The sequence below is a fragment of the Sinohyriopsis cumingii genome, chromosome 14 (genome assembly GCF_028554795.1).
Source record: "Sinohyriopsis cumingii isolate HCF-2022 chromosome 14, ASM2855479v2, whole genome shotgun sequence".
Lineage (NCBI taxonomy): Eukaryota > Metazoa > Mollusca > Bivalvia > Unionida > Unionidae > Sinohyriopsis > Sinohyriopsis cumingii.
The window spans coordinates 55177112-55195300 of record NC_142974.1 but is presented as its reverse complement, the minus strand read 5'-3'; the positions used below and the strand labels follow the sequence as shown (position 1 = coordinate 55195300).

At 35.8% G+C, this 18189-nt stretch overlaps 1 protein-coding gene across 1 annotated transcript in view; it reads right to left on the bottom strand.

Moving 5' to 3' along the window:
• The window catches only part of LOC149783854 (transcription factor GATA-4-like), a 42104-nt gene extending 25432 nt beyond the window's left edge, over nucleotides 1-16672 (bottom strand). The window contains exon 1 of the mRNA XM_089932058.1: nucleotides 16324-16672. The gene's annotated coding sequence lies outside the window, so the exon portion shown is untranslated. The remainder of the gene's footprint in view (nucleotides 1-16323) is intronic.
• Between the last annotated feature and the right edge of the window lie 1517 nt (nucleotides 16673-18189).

Genomic DNA, 18189 nt, shown 5'->3' with positions numbered 1-18189 from the left:
GTTGACAATAGCGGAAGATTGTAACATCACATTGCGAGGATCTATGTTTAGGATATGAAACAGTCCAAGGAAACCTTATACAGGAACTGAAAATAAGTAGAGTGTACGGGTTTGTTCCTATACAAAAGACAGCCAGATGCAGGCTAGACAGTATCACGACGATTGCTAAGAAGATGGTGAAAGCAAGGACAAACCTTTTCAAACGGTTTTATAACAGCGGTCGAGATCGACGTATTACTTTGATCCACAAAGAAAACAAAAGTCAAGTAAGTGGAAATGAAACTTGGACCTACCCTTCAAGGAGACTTGATCGATTCGATGATATATTTATGTATATCCACGTAGTTGTGCTGGACCGGGCATATCCTAAAATATTGATTGAGAATGCTGGATCCTAATATTATTTAAGGGTAAGCATGGTTATTAATACATATGCTTTGTTATTTATAGGAGTTCTTTCTTTTTAATAAAAGTTATGTGGTTATTTATACGAGTTCTTTGGTTATATATAAGAGTTCTTGGGTTATTTATACGAGTTCTTCGGCAGTGTTTTGAATATTGGTTTTAATTATTATATTTATATCAACGATTTTTAAAAAAAAAATCACTTAGTTATTTTATACCTTTACTCACTTTCATTCTGCATCTTTCAAGGTTATCGGGCAGTGCGTGGGGAATGTATTAAAGAAGAAAAGCCACATGTGTACTGAATCTTGGAAAACTATCCTACACCGCAGCCATGTCCCGGCGCCATGGCCGTAGAGAGCGATCACGGATCCTGTGGTATGAAACACCCGGTCCTCTCCTAGTTCTTGTTCAAACAAAATTTATCTTTTATAAACTTAAAACGTATTGTTAGGCTACCACCCTCCCCTCTTGTCAGCCCTGCCCAGCTAATATAGCTGAGACCACCCACCTGGCAACACACATACAGTTGGGATGGGAAAGTTTACCCTGTTTTGTTCTTCCAACCTAGCTCCTTGTGAGTTTTGCACTTTTAATCACGCAGTGAGTAAGGCATTTTAGCAATCTACATGAATTAAAGTCAAATATTGGTGGACAGGACAGGGTTCGTGATGTGTGTAGGCTTGAATGGAATTGAAAAAGAATGAATTGTCACCAAATGACGTGTCATACATGACGTCATTTGGCGTCATGTATGTATGTATGTATGTATGTATGTATGTATTTTGAAATATAATAAAGGTGAATATTTAATTGTTTTATCTTTGCCTAAGTTGACAGTCTGTCCTTTATATTTGCCAAGCTTGATATCATAATGCAGATTTGTCTTGCATAGAAATTATATCATATAACATTACATTGCACGGAATGAACGTGCACGGAAACAAACGAAATTGCACTACATTATTGTACCTGATGCCAGGAAACAAAAAATATTACTTTACGTAGTTGTGCCTGAATCATGGAAACAAAAGAAAATCGCATTACATTACTGTTACATAAGGGATTACATTACACTGTATTTTATTGTTTTACCTAACGAATTACATTCCATTATGTTGTTGTACCTGATGCATTGTATTGTTGTGAATGACGCACGGTAACAAAATGAACAAACCCTCCAACAATATACTTTTGAGGGTAAATCAGTGATGTGGCATCTATTTTCGTAGCAAATCACTTTTCCTGTTGTCCAGAAATTATAATAATAAATGCAGAAGAATAAATGTTGCCGTAGCGAATGACCTTGGAAACTAAATTGAAGGATATACGCTACAATCCACAAATATGACTAAAACGCCTTTCCAATTGATCTTGAAGTTCAAGTTTTATTGACAGGTGTACGGGATTTAATTTTTAACCAAAGTTGTAATACTTTTTTTCTCCAAAGATTTACGTTTAAGCGGTCTCATTTTCTAATAAATTGGTCACAGTTCAATTATAATAAAATGCATGGTAATTAGATTGGTCACACACCACAAAATATGTATGTATGTATGTATGTATGTATGTATGTATGTATGTATGTACGTACGTACGTACGTACGTACGTATGTATGTATGTATGTATGTATGTATGTATGTATGTATGTATGTATGTATGTATGTATGTATGTATGTATGTCTCGTTAGAATACAACGGCAACACTTTAAAGACATCAGTGTTTGTTTTATTTTTTTTAATCTGTGAACTTTAACGTTTTCTTATTTTCTGCATTATATTTTATAACTATTCTTTTCAGATGCATTTCAATTTGTTTTAAGAAGCCTCATACTTGGCAATATAGCAATCTGCAGCTAAAGTTAAGTCATCGTTATTTTTATCACACTATCTCTCTATTGTATATACATGAGGTGTTTCTCACACAACCTCATTGATTGTTTACTGTTTTGTTGTTCGTTTCATTGTTTTCCAAAGTAAGGAAGAAATTAAACAAATCTTTCAGTACGCGAAAAAGTTTTTAGAAGTACTTTTTCTACATGTTCCTTTAACTTTTATATTTTAATAATATCGTTTCAAATTATAGTGTTATTCAGAAATCATCAGCATTTCTGGCTGTGGAATTATTATTGTATTCAATACAGTAATGCATATGCATGAATTGAATTAGATAAATAATGATTAAAGAACGAAGCGAAACATGGACCTTTTATTTTAATTGACACTACCACACAAAAACAGAATTATGTCAATATTTCTAATAGTAATGCGTGTATGAAAATACACCCAAATAGCATAGGTTTTAAAATTACGGAACATGTTTAATAAATGGTAGATCTATCGCCGGGATATCGGTGAAATTATCGTAGATATGATAGTAATGGTCTGGCAGCCAGAAGGGATGCGGAAAGCCTGTAATGGATTTTAATAGTTCCAGTACAATTAATGACTGGAAAGAAGAAGTCTGGAAGATACGCTATCAGTATTCCTGCGCTTTGCATGCGGTTGATTCACTTGTGTCGATAAAATGGTGTTGATACGAGTTTCGTACACAACATCGTATGCACATTTCGCAGATCACTAATTTTCTTTCCCCAGCTGTTGATAAAGTGAGCTAATTATCTACAAGACTGCTGTTATGTATTTTGTATTTATACACTTTGCGTTGTGGTGCTGAGAGACAGGAAACGGAATCGAGTCAAAGGGCAAAGGTGACAGTGACGGAATTCTCTGTTTATTTCTACGCAAGAAATAAGGTTCAAAATAATGGAATATTTAGTTATTTATTTAATATTTTGTACACAATTTTGGTTAGTTATTTATTTAATATTTTGTACACAATTTTGGGATATCAGCCTATATCCCATTTTTGTTTTGATTCGGTCTTTGAAATCTCAGGACAAAGTACGTATTCATTTGTCTATTTTTTAACGGTACTATACAGTCGCCAAACAGTGAGTTTCAAGGATTACGGATCTGGTATTCGTGACACGTGCATCAATGTTTCGGCTGTTTCCTTTACGAAAAGACGCAATATTCGATGCATTGACAGACTCGGTCTTTTCCATTGTCATGATCATGCCTTTGAACACAACAAAAGTCATATAACATTGTGAAGAAAAGACCGTCACTTAGAGCAAAACCTTTTACTATGTAATAGAGTTTGTTTATTAAACATAACATTTAAACATTATGATTGCAAGAAGGACATAGTCGAAGGTCCAGACAAATGAGTGATTACCTCATCAAACCCGACTGCTAAACTGTATGTACCAGAGCTCACTTCAAGAAGAAGAGGAACTTTTAGTGTTGGTTAAATTGATGACCTTGGAAAATTAAATGTTTTCAAGTTTGGCATTTACTGGCAGTTTTATTCCTTTAACTTTCCTACGGATGTTTTCGGCGATCATCGACTCAATCGAGGAAAGGCACGAGAAAAGACTACATGGAAATTTCCCCATAAATGCTCTGCCTATATTATTTCGTAGCATGCGCCGTTACGTTCAACAAAGACATTACAAATGAAAGGGTCATTTATCTGTATGCACACACGTGTCAATCATTTCAACAGATATTAACCATAAAGAGGCTAAAACACTTTCCCCAATGAGATAGCACGCTGTTTACTACATAGGACGTATGAATGGGGTAATGCACATTGTAGTTCTTTGGAACGTAATGAAAGAAGGAAAGAGAGATCCCAACAGCAAATTTTACACCATACATTTATGCTAAACATTTGCGTTTGATATCAGATGGAGGAGAGAGGTTTAATATAAAATGTACAAGATAACATGTTTTAGCGGAATCACCTTTCTGTGTGTATACATGAAAAATACTATAAAATAAAATATAATCTTGATTGTATTTTATTTCGTCCAGCCACTTTTGTTGTTGAAACGGTACACAAGACTTCTTCCGCTGTCTGCAATCAAAGACCAGCGCGAAATCTAAAATTGCAATTAGCTGCGTCCCCTGGGTAAATTTTAAATCCCCTTCCCAGAACCTGAACTTGGTCTGTGCTAATGTTGTTCTTATGATCTTCCGCATGCTCCGTTTCATGTTTTAGTAATGTTCGCGTCTGGCAGCCATCATGTGGACGATGACGTAAGATACATGGCGGCGGTGGTAAGGTTGGATACACGGATGAGAGAGATGCTCAACGATCCGGCACATGTAACGATAGTTGTTTACAGCTCAGCGGGGGAAGCCATCAAAAAGTTCGTTCTCGCACAGTGGTTGCACAGTGCGAGGTTTGTTTAATCAATTTTGATTAACTATGTGGTTTAACATCACCCAAATTGATGGCCATTGTCCCGAAGAGGTTGAGTCTCCATTACGCACCATATATCTGAGTGTAATTTAAACTTTCACATATTTTTAAAGAAGCTCTAAATATTGATTTTCTATTAAGTTGTTTCTAATGACTAAAATGTAGCGATTGTAAAAATAATTTGAGGACGTGGATGCATTAGCTTCAATGAGCTCAAACCTCAATGTTAGAAATAGGAACTAGTGTCGTAGCTATTACATTGAATGAGACACACTATAGAGTACCTTTACAGTGTCACGTACGATCTTAACACCTATATGTGCAAACTATTGCCTGCCGTCTGGATCCAGCCCACGACCTGTGACTTCTAATCATGTATCCGGGTCCTGTAGAAAGTTGCACATGCGTGTTGTAGCATGTAAAAACTGGTTGCGTAGGTCAATTTCTATCATCGTTATCATACACACACACACACACACACACACACACACACACACACAGAGTCTCTCTCTCTCTCTCTCTCTCTCTCTCTCTCTCTCTCTCTCTCTCGTATATTGCAAACGACGCATGTCCTAACCATTGCAAAGATATAAGACTCCTCTCTGGGATAAACACGTAACAGATATAGGGAATCTATTCACATGAACAGAGTTTGTAAAAGATAATCTATGTATATTTATGCATTAAAGATTTACAAAGCATGTCTCCTTTTTATCATGACATGTTGAACAAGAACATCAGAAACTAAAATACTGTGAAGCAAAGTTTTTATATCAAAGCTTGAATACAAAGACAGTATAAAGCAAAACTGATAACAGACCAGCATTTGTAAATTATATTACTGATCATGGCAATAAAATATGATTACTTAGCTAATTAGCTATCAATTAACTAATTAACTATGATTAATCATCACAGTATTAACGTATCCGCTATTAGCAAAAACGTCGTTGTTAATTCAAATGTTCCACGTTGACGATTACTTGTTTTTTGAAACTCGTCAGGATAATGGATTTATTTGTACTAACAACCGGGGCCCCGAGTGGCCGAGTGGTCTAACGCGCTCTCCGTTACGGATCACTGCCATCTCACCTCTGTCTGCGTGGGTTCGAGTCTCGGATTCATGTGGGTATGTGAGAAAGCTTGCCAGTAGCTTCTCGTGGGTCGGTGGTTCTTTCCGGGGTTTTCCCGGGTTCTTCCTCCACCATTAATACTGGCCGCCATGTATAGCCTATCGTGTTCTGAAAAATGGCGTTAAACCCAACAACAACAACAACAACAACAACTAAAGAACGCATACGGTTTTGGAAGCCGTATTTGCATTTGAGAAAGGACTGGTGTGACTAGAAAGCCAGGACATTGAGCCATTGAAATTATGCATCTGAAAAATATAATAGACGTTGCTAAAGTAAGAACATTATATATATATTTATATTATATAAAACAAGAACGATCCTGTCTCAAACAACCTAAAATCACGAAATACTTCCTGTAGGAAATGCTCATTATGTGAGTGAATAGTGTTTATTCTATTTGGATTGGTACTTTTTGTGAAGTAAAAATGTGTTTGTAATATCATTGTATTTTAGAAGTATTTCATACAGCTATGTAAGTTTGCCATTTTTCCTTGTTATTCCATGTTCTGGAATTGTTAAAAGAGTTGCAAAAAAGGTGGTGTCACTTAGTGACCATTCATCACATGTAACAGATATTTTGAACTGAAAATGAGATATTTTATTGATTAAAACGTTACTTGACATTACTCAGTGCACTTGTTCCAGATAGATGCTCATTTATGTAATTGCAAAATGGGTTTAGAAGTATATATGTGATTGTGAGCTCGTAATTAAAAGAGAATGAAACTTTAAGCGTCAGGCTGCATTGGCCTCAAGAGCAACCTAAATTTAATCATTTATTTTTTTATAGTGTTTTGTATATTTGATTTAATTTATATTTGATTTAATTTAATTGTCTGTTTGTAAGTTTTAAATATGTTTATTTTTAATTTCATTACTTGTTAATGTAATGTAATTTTGTTTACTAGGAGTTTGATATTTTCCAAAAAATTCATTTGTCCTGAATCTTTTCATAAATACCTAATAATAGAAACACTGTTTCTATTTTTGACTTAGTTACCGACCTTGATTCAGAAATCACTGAGACAAGGTCATACTGTGAGCACGTGACTGTAGTTTGTAAAGAGCCCTATTTCGCAATTCTGGATTTCCGAAATTGCGCAGTAGTTAGATTTATTAGTGACGTTTAGAGAGATATTTCTCAGTTTGGGCTTTTACATTGGACACTGGAAAAGTGTTTGTTAGTGACCAGTTTGGAGTTGTATTTAAATTTTTATTCAAATTTTTGGGATTCCAAAAGATTAATTCTTTTTCCTGGAAATATTTGAGTGCTGATACAGAATTCTTGGACAAAGACATTTCTTTAAATTTTATTTGGAAATTCAAACACCAGAATAGTATTGCTTGTGAATCAACAAAGAACTGTAGACACAACAGCACAATACTGACTACAGTATACGTCATCGCCTTCCATTAATGGTTTTTCGTCGGGACTAGAACTTGAATTCATTAGATCATTTCATTACTTACGACTTCTAAAATTTAATTCGTGGATTATTCTTGGATTATTTCTGGAATTCATTTCTTAAAACCGTAAGTTATTTTTTTTTTCATTTTTGACAGTGTTTCCAGGGAGATAAATTATTTGTTATATCTTTCAAAGCTTATTGTTTTCACTCTTTCTTTTGTTACTGTTTATTAGTGCATAAACACGTAACAATAGTGATTCACTTCAAACATGACTCCGCTGTAGATTACAATTATAACTGCCAAATTTATTAAAATGAGGTGTTTATATCACTGTTTATAATAAACTAATAGTCTTACTATATATTTCACTGGCGTTTTATTTACCCCGGCCAACACACAGTACACTCAGCATTTTTTTAAAATCATTTTCGCTATACCTCTGTTCGGTATTTAACGCGGTCGGTTGTTATGGACCCCGACTACCGCGTTGTAATGGGGAGAGCTGTATATCAGATTTGTTTTTGTATTTAAAATAAATAAATAATTGAGGTATCGATTTTATGCCACAGAAAGTATAACCAAATGAAAATATAGCAAAAATGCAGTTCACATACGCCAATTTATTTTTTGTGTACTCGCTTTGCTTATACATGTCACTAAATAGGGAATTTCCGATGATGAACGGTTTGAGATCGGGAACAGGCTAGTTAACGAGAAAGATGTGACCAGGCAGCTGAATCAAGCATTGAGACAAGATGCTCGAAAGTGAACTTTCAGCGGTAGTCATGGCTTCAAAATACAATATTCGGAAAGGTTGAAAAAAATCAGGTTTTTCAGATCGTATCCAATGCCCCGTGTCAAGCTTCTTGACTTCAGTCGTGCATGCATTGTTTGAAATAAATCTGAGAATCTTAGAAAATCTCGAAAGCAGTATTGCAACGATATCGGTACAACCACACTCGCGACCATGCGCCATGTCTAAACGACACAGTACTATTGCTCAAATTTGCTCAGTCCTTCAGCGGCAGTTACAAATTCGGAACATATCACGTTTGGTTTTATTTTGTCTAGTACCTAAACATCACTAGCCCTGAAACGGTACATTGTTGTAAACGAGATATTTTCTTCTAATAATTGAATTGCTTCAGAAAAGCCACACCGCAATTCAACGGTAAGTGTATTACGAAATATGGATGGCCATTGGCAGTACATTTGATTACCATGGAAACAATAATCACATTTTTCCTCATTAACCAAGTAAAGTTCTTGGATATTTTGTTGATAATGATTAAAATGGATACGTTCAGGTCAGTTTATCTTTGAAGACCGCTTGGAAGTACGTTATTATAACTACCTGTCTGTCTGTCTGTCTGTCTATCTATCTATCTGTCTATCTATCTCTGTATGTATGTATGTATGTATGTATGTATGTATGTATGTATGTATGTATGTATGTATATATATATATGTGTGTGTGTGTGTGTGTATGTGTGTGTGTGTGACTAAGTATCTATCTATCTATCTATCTATATCTATATATATACATATATATATATATATATATATATATATATATATATATATATATATATATATATATATATATATATATATATATATATATATATATATATATATATATATATATATATATATATATATTATAGTTTATTGCAGTAGATTATTGCTTCTATAGTTTCTAGATCAGTAATCAAATTTCCACTTATTAATTATCTCCTTTTTCCAAATGAATTAAACAAGGTTTTCTTTATAGATCTTTAACATATTGTAAAGGACAAAAATTCATGTAAATATGTGAAATGAGGGGTAAACATTTCACCCGGATGAAGACCTTGAAGTTAAACTTACACCAACCAAGTAAGATAAAGTAACCCGTATCGTTATGATAGTATGTGTACGTTTTCCATGGACTTTTGTCCAGTGTTACACGATACAAATGATACAGACTTTCAGAAGCATTTTGCTCTACGGTAAATTCCATTTTACGCGACACTAACATACGGTTATTTATATGTCCCTTTGTTTTTTTTGTTTTTGTTTTTTTGTTTAACAATTAATACGGTTCTAAACTCAGAACATTTTTAAATATTATGTTATGTTATATTTAATTTAATTGTTTGTTTGTTAGTTATAGAATTTTCTTTTATTGCATTACATGTTATTGTAATGTAACATTGTATGATGAACTTGACCTTGTCCAAAATTGAGTTCATTTCTGCTTGACCTGAATGCCTTTTTTAATTTTTTAATCTCATTTCATGTCAACAACTAATACATAGCAAAATTATTCTCTTTGTTTTTGGTCCTTATATCAGGACCTTTATTAATAGAAGAAGTAAATATGTCGATTGGGTCAGGGTTTTGGACTTTGCTAAGTGAATTGTACAGGTTATGCTTTAGATTTTGTAAACGTCAAGATCATTCTAGAAGGTTATTTTCCATTAGGTAATTTGTTTTATATATATAAAAGAGAACCTACTCCCTACTCTCATTACCCCCGTCTTTATAAAGATCATTCGACCTCGAGTGACACAAATGTCACACTTCTGTGGTCTAATCGAAATTGATGACTTTCCCCAAAATCAACCACCAACCCGATTAATGATACCCATACATGATTAACACCATACTCTGAATCAATGGACTCGTTCCTATTAGCCCGTCACTCAACATCCGCAACTAAACTTTTGTCTTCATCTGAATCACTAATTGCTGATAAGAAAACTAAATGTCAACAATAAACATAAATTAACAAGGCTGAATCCAACATGAAAATATTTCGACAAGTTATTCGGGTTCAAACTCTCATAACAATCCAAGAAATTCGCTGCAGGAAAGACTCATGTTTTGAGCGTTTCCACCAGGATACACGTCTCCCAATAGACCTTAACGTACCTGCATAAAATATATATTTCGACTCAGTCTCGGCCAGCCGATCCTTCATTTTTTTACAATTAACTCACTATTAATGGACCAATCGTACAGCGACCAAATATAGCCATAGGAGAACCTACTCCCAAAAGCAAAATTTTGGAACACCATCACGTAATTGATTCAACTATACTGTGGTGCTCAATACTATTACTTCCTGCTCCTAATTAATTATTATGTGCTATGAATTGTCCTTCAGAACTTCCCTAATGGACACTATTCCATCCAAGGAGACCATTCAACCTATGCATGATGGAAACCACATTGGACCATTACGATTGTCAAGATGGCAGCGAATAATTTTTAAAATACACTGTACGAATCATTTTCCAACTGGCAAGTCGCTAGCAGGTCAATGACAATGCCACGTTCTTCAAGGAATAACACGTCTCTTACGAACCGTAACAAAAACTCAACCATGACTTCAACCCCCAAACTGGAGTGAAAACACACCGTCGTCCACAGACTAATGCTAGAACTGACACTGCCGTCAGTTAGCTGTTCACCACAAGTTCTAACTCTACGGGGACATATAAAAAGTCCACTAACCTCCAAACAAACATACATAAAACCACCACATCCCCTTATCAATTTAGCTCTGCTTCACTCACAGCACAAACCAAACCAAATACCTAATTTCCCAAACTCTGGTTCCAAGTAGCAAACAACTTCTAAAACTGTTCTGATCTAAAACTGAGCACGATTAATTAAAAACAACTTTTTCATAAAAACATAAAAAATGAACATCTGTCATCACATAATTAATTCACTAGAATCACACTATGTATGCAGCCGATTGACGCAGACCAATCTAATTCTAACTGCGCAGCTTTTGTATCTCAACCCGTTTGACGCGTTGCCCTATACCCAGCGAAAATTAATAATCACGGGGAAACAATTATTACCCACCCATACAATTTATATTTATCACAAGTCAGTGCTATAAGCACGTGAAATAACTGAACTCAGTTTAAAATAATGTCTGTAACTTAATACAACACAATGGCGTTTCTTCTCCGCGCCCTTCTTCGTTCCATTAAATTGGTCCTTTGAGCCGTAATTGGATATGGCGATACTTCTTCCTTCTCGGTTTCATCACCGCTACCGTTTATTTCTTCCTGGCTATCGATGTGTTTATGTTTACTCTCAGGTCGCACCAAGCATGGTTTTAGTCGGTTGAAATGAACAGTCTGGGTCGCCTTATGATTGCTCTTTGCGATCAGGTATGTAATATCCGTTACTTTCTTAACAATCCGTCATGGTCCAGTTCATTTGACCTGTAGTTTAGGTGATTTCCCTTTCTTTCTTAGAGTATGGTGCAACCAAACCATGTCACCATCACTGAAAGACTGACCATGAACCGTGAAATTATAAACGACTTTCTGATGCCGAATAGCGGTGCATATTTTTCTCGTGCTTTTTCGTTGACCTTCCACATTGATTTTCTATAATCCAACACAAATCGAGGCAGATTCTTTGGGGCATCGTCTGTTTTTGTTTTCTCAACTAGAAGATCCGTAGAGAGAATCACTTTTCGACCCGGCATCAGCTTGTTCAGGGTTAATCCGGAGAAAGTGTCCTGAGATGCACGATAGGCCATGCTCGTAAGAGAAAGGTATTGGTCCCAGTTTTCTGGTGTATCTTCCACGTATGCTGTTAGCATCTGGCATAAAGTTCTGTTATACCGTTCCACCATCCCATTTCATTCTGGATGATAGACACGTTCGCGTTTTCTTAATCCCTAATATTACACAGAGCTCTTTGAAAATGTCGGTCTTGGTCAGATAACAGTACACGAGGCACGCCAAATCTACAAATAAAATTATCCAGCAACGCTCTTGCAACCATGGTGGCTTCAATATTAGGCAGAGGCATCGCCTCAATCCACTGAGTGAAATGATCTCCAAGTACAAGGATGTATGCATTTACTTCCTCCGTCTTCGTATGAGGTCCCAGAATATCGTAGGCTACCAGCTCTCCGGCTTCCCCAGCAGTTATGCCCTGAAGTTTCGCTCGGCGCTTCTGCTTGGGACTTTTGTGCTGAGCGCAAACGGATCACGTGCACAGTAGTCACGAATATCATCTCTTATACTGGGCCAATAGTAACGTTGACGCAGTTCACTGAGGGTTTTGTCGACACCTAAATGTTCCCTGGTGGCTCCATCATGGCATTACGTTAGGTCTTCTCACCGCTAACTGTTGGTACGACAATGAAACTTTTAACTGGCTTGCCGGAACGATCTAGCCAAACTCGCACAAGCATCTCGTCTGACATATCTAATAATTTGATTGTCCTCCCCCCTACGCCTTAACGTCTGCACTATTCCTAGATACTTGTTCCCAAACAGGGCGCTGATGTGCCTCCACCCAGCTAAAAACTCGTGATAAAATATCATCTTGTCTCTGTATCTCTCCAAAAAGAATCCCACCGCTGACACCAGAAATGTTCTTGTTACAAGCCAAGTGTCTTTACTTGACCGAGCGGTGTCAAACTCTGGCACGATTCCCGCTAGAAGTCATAACTTTACCCCAAATTTCCAAACGACTTTCATACAACTTCAATTGTAACTTAGAAAGCCCGACGTGTCCGTTCTATATATACATTTTACTCTAATCAATGCAAGACCACAGATCTCACAACCTGTCACATATCTATCAACCGCACATCTGCATGGTTTCACTTCGTTAGGCTTCCGCACCACCAGCAGTTCACGCAGTAGAAACTATACAACTATCCCTTAACACAGGGAACTATTATAACTACGCTACCTTAGGCCAGTCAATCCATGGTTTCCAGGCACATTTCACCAGTACAACTGCATCACATTTGCCACCATGACGACATAAACTGTATCTGCCGGGTGCCTTCTTACTTATTCCTTTGTCTAATATACCGGTTTCTTACCGTAAATAATGCCACTGCAGTCACACCACCAATGTACACCAACAGATTTTAATAGAGACTATGGTACTCCATGGACACTCGTTCGGTTTTGACATGAATTCACTACTAGTGAACCATGGCATCATGGAAACTCACTAACACTTCACTCCGTGACGTTTGCTCCTAGTAATTGGCTAATTATTTCGGGCAAAGGAATATTTCCTTAGCACCGAATTCCTTTAATCAGACAAGAAATCACAAAAGTCTAAGAATTCCTTAAAACGGGGCGCTATAACTAACTCTACATGCTCCAAATTTATTACATTATATAATCTTGTAATTGTGAGGATTTGGTCATTCGCGCTTTAGCATCTAGCACTTTCAAGTTGTATTATATGTTGTGACCAGCATTTTTATTTATTTCGGGCAGGAATCTTGTTTGTTCATTGAATTCAAGAGATTGTTTTCTCTGAAAATACAAAAGTGCTCTGATAAAATTCTTGGATAAAGACATTCACTGGAATTTATACTGAATTCAAACCTGGAATTATATTTATGTGATTCAGCAAAAGACTGTTGACACATCAACACTTCAATTGCTACCATAGACACGATAACAACTTTAGTTTTCTGATATTTTTTGAATTTTTTCATGAATTTGTTTCATTACTTTAAACTACTAAGACTTGTGTCTGTAATTCTTGGATTATTTTTGGATTTAATTCCCCATACCGTAAGTTGCTTTTCCTCGTTTTCACTTTGTAATCAAGGGAAATAAATATATTTGTTAAATTTCGCACAGCGTGTTGTCTTTCACTCTTTACTGTTATTTATTTTAAGAGCATATACCCGTAACAAAGAAAATATCCGAAGGTCCCTCTTACTCTTTCTTTCTTTCTTTCTTTCTTTCTTTCTTTCTTCTCCTCTCTTTCTTTCTCTCTTGGTTGGACACTGTTGGTTGATAAGTCAGCATGTCAATTTTAATTCAATCGATCAGGATCGCGCTCTTGTTTGTATCAATTACTGTCTGGATCTATGAAATTAAAATTGATAGACGATGCGTCCAACAGACAGAGAGACTGATGGTCAGTCCCTCATCCCAACCCCCAGTTTATTGCTTTGTCAACACGTCAGTTTTTACACCCTCTCTCATATATATATATATATATATATATATATATATATATATATATATATATATATATATATATATATATATATATATATATTTTGTTGTTGTGGGGTTTAACGCCATTTTTCAGCACATGATAGGCTATGTATGGCGGCCAGTATTAATGGTGGAGGAAGAACCCGGGAAAACCCCGGGAAGAACCACCGACCCACGTATATATATATATATATATATATATATATATATATATATATATATATATATATATATATATATATATATATAACAGATCACAAGCAATATAGATTGATCAACGTTCGGATAGAATGATATTATTCAGCGATTATATAAAGAGAAAATATAATACACCCGATTTGACAAATGAAGTTTAATTCGATTTCGTTATGGCTTATCACAGAAAATATAGCATCACGCTCAACTTAGGACTTCAGAGTCCAGTAACTTAATGTGAATTGCAGATTACCTTACTGTGAATTCAGATAAATATATTAAAATATGCATATTATTTTATTTATGTCAGTTGATGTTAATTTTGTGCTGCGTATTTCCCGTGTCATGTTGATGATAATTTTGTGTTGCGTATTCCCCGTGCCGTGTTGATGATAATTTTGTGTTGCGTATTCCCGGTACCGTGTTGATGATAATTTTGTGTTGCGTATTTCCCATGCCGTGTTGATGATAATTTTGTGTTGCATATTCCTCGTATTTTGTTGACAATCTTGTGTTGCGTATTCCCCATGCCGAGTTGATGATAATATTATGTTGCGTATTGCGCATGCCTTCTTGATAATTTTGTGTTGCGATTTTCTTGTGCCGTGCGGATGATAATTTTGTGCTGCGAATTCCCCGTGCTGTGTTGATAATTTTTTGTTGTGTATTCATTGTCACCTGTGGATGATAATATTGTGTTGCATATTCCCCCCCGTCGTGTTGATGATAATTTTATATTCCGTATTCCCGTGCCGAGTTGCTGATAATTTTATGTTTCGTATTTCACATGCCGTGTTGATGATAAGTTTGTGTTGCGTACTCCCCGTGTAAAGAGCACTAAGAATACGTTTGAAAGAATAATTATAAGAGAGATGGTAGAAACTACTGCCAATGTTAAACAAATGGCGTTATAACGAAGGCTATGTTCGTCGAAGATGGTTCATTCCTCTCAATTATATGCTGACAGATGATTTTATGACCCTGGTATTGAAAGTGTTAAAGACATTTAAGAAAAGTATTTTGGTGCTAAGAGAGGAGTGTGGCTGAATAACGCGTGGCATTATAGCTGCAATGTATACATACATACATACATACATACATACATACATACATACACCCATCCATCCATCCATCCATACATACATACATACATACATATACCGCTTCGGTGGCCTAGTAGTTAGATCGTCCGCCTCGGATGCGGGAGGTCGTGAGATCAATCCCCTGCCGAGTCATACCAAAGACTTACAAAATGGTACTAACAGCTGCCACGCTTGGCGCTTAGCATTTAGAGGTTAGTGTTAGGACTGGTCGGCCTGGTCTCAGGATAATGCGACTGGTTTGGACATCATGCTGCATGTCTGCGACATGATGCCCCAGTGCTAGACATCACTATAAACGGTCACACTGAAGACGTCGTAGCGATATGACTGAAACATTGTTAAAGCTACGTTAATAATCTAAATTACACACATACATACATACATGCGTACATACCTAACATACATACATGCATACATACCTAACATACATACATACACACATACCTAACATACATACATACATGCATGTATACATACATACATACATAGATACATAGATACATACATACATACATACATACATACATACATACAAATGAAACTGTTCTCCCCTGACTGTGTGGAATTTTGAAGAAAGCTAGTAAGGTCATTATGCTAGGGAAGAAAAGAATTTGAGAGACCGACCGACCGACCGACAGACAGATAGATAGATAGATAGATAGATACTGACTGACGGACAAACAGACATATGGATGGATGGATAGATAGACAGACGGACTGGCAGACAGACAGACCGAGAAATAGATGGATAGATAGATTCAAAGACGGATATCATGAAATACAGATACGATCTTACCCGCTTAAGGAATATACATCAGCGACATGAAAGGTTCCCGACGACACACGGATGATCACGGAAAGATTCCGATTATAGCTGCTTTTTCATCGTTATGATACTTGCTCCATACACGAGATAACGGTTGTCCGTTCGAGTGCTTCCTCTTCAGTCCAGACGCTTGTTTTCTATAGCAAATACTATGCATGCTACTTTCTCCATTAACTAAATTGAATGCAATCCAAAGAAAAAAATATATTTGTAGTTTAGAAGCCAAAGTGCGTGTATCATTCAATGTTAACCTGAACTAATTTAAATGTCCTTTCGCCTGTAATCTCTTTTATACCTATGTTGTATTTGTGAAAATGGCGGAAAAGTCGGCAGTGTATTTTATCAAGACCAATGTATATATCTCGTGTTATTTTGATAAAATGAATAGTTTGGGTAATATTGTAATCAAATACTTCACAACTATTAACTTCCCATGTTTGAATAATGTGTGCGAGAATTTAGCTAATCTTAAGAACTCTCGAGATTCTTGTAGTATCACGATTGCAGGAAACTTAAAACTCCGTTATCTAGGATTGTTTGCAAAATTAAATTATATCAGCCGAAACACATCGCGGAGCATGAAGGTTTGAATATCAGCTTTTCTAGATTGGCTTAATTATCAAGTTGATAAGAACTCTGGTATTACAAGATGACACTTTGAAATATCGCTAAACTTTTCCGCCTTTAGAGACTAAACGAGTAAATCACATGTTGATGAGTAACTATTTAACAAATGAGAAAGAGAAGAGAGAGAGGGGATATATATATATATATATATATATATATATATATATATATATATATATATATATATATATATATATATGATTGTATGTATGTATATTTTTTTCTTCTACTGGAAGAGATAATGCTTAACCATGTTTGATTATGTTTGTTACTTTCAATTTAACTGAGTGGGAAGTGTTACATGAGAGAACCAGTTCCATTATGTGAAGGAAATTTATTGAACTATTGCTAGAAATTAAAGCTAGTGTCCCTTATTTGATCATACACAATATTTTTGCTAATTCTATACCAGTTATGGTGGCCGCAAGGTACCGTCCTTACTTTGGATATAAGTCGGGTCCAATTGCACTGATCCAGATCTGACATCGCATGCTATGCCGGTCTATCTGAGTCTATATTGTTTGTGTCAGTCATTACACACAAGAAACTGCGTAGATCCAGGTCTTACTGCGCATTATGTGAGGGAAGATCTGTGTCTGTGCAGTTTGTAGTTTGACCGGATAGATACAAGAGGATAGAGGGTATGGTACAAGGAGTGGCTAATAGTGGTGTGACGACTGATAAACAAAATTGGAAACTTGGTCGGGAAAGTCACAAGAATAAGTCTTCGATGATTCTTTTCCATACTCGTTTATAAAATTAAAGTTATCTTATAAATATTAATCCTTTTGAGACAAATTCTTCCTTAACTAAAATACGTTAATGAAAGCTTCAAGTTACAATACCGTTATCTTGTTTAGTACAAGCGACAATGCCAACAACAAATGTGGCGATAAACCATTTGAATTTCCAGGACACTAAGTACTAAAGAAAGTTTGTAAAGAAATTCGTCCCTAAAATAAGAAGAAAAAAGGAGAAAACAAGCCAAAAAAAAAAAAAATTACAACATTTCTGTCTAATCGATTAAATGTAAGGGTTCATCGGTACTAAATAATCAATAATCGATCTTTAAATTTAAACCAATTACCAGCACCAATATCAACGCACCCGCGAGTGCAAGACACTCGAAACTCGATATTTCCCTAAAATGTAAAACACAGCTACTACTACACAACAACAACTACTGCTGCTACTACTGCTACTACTACG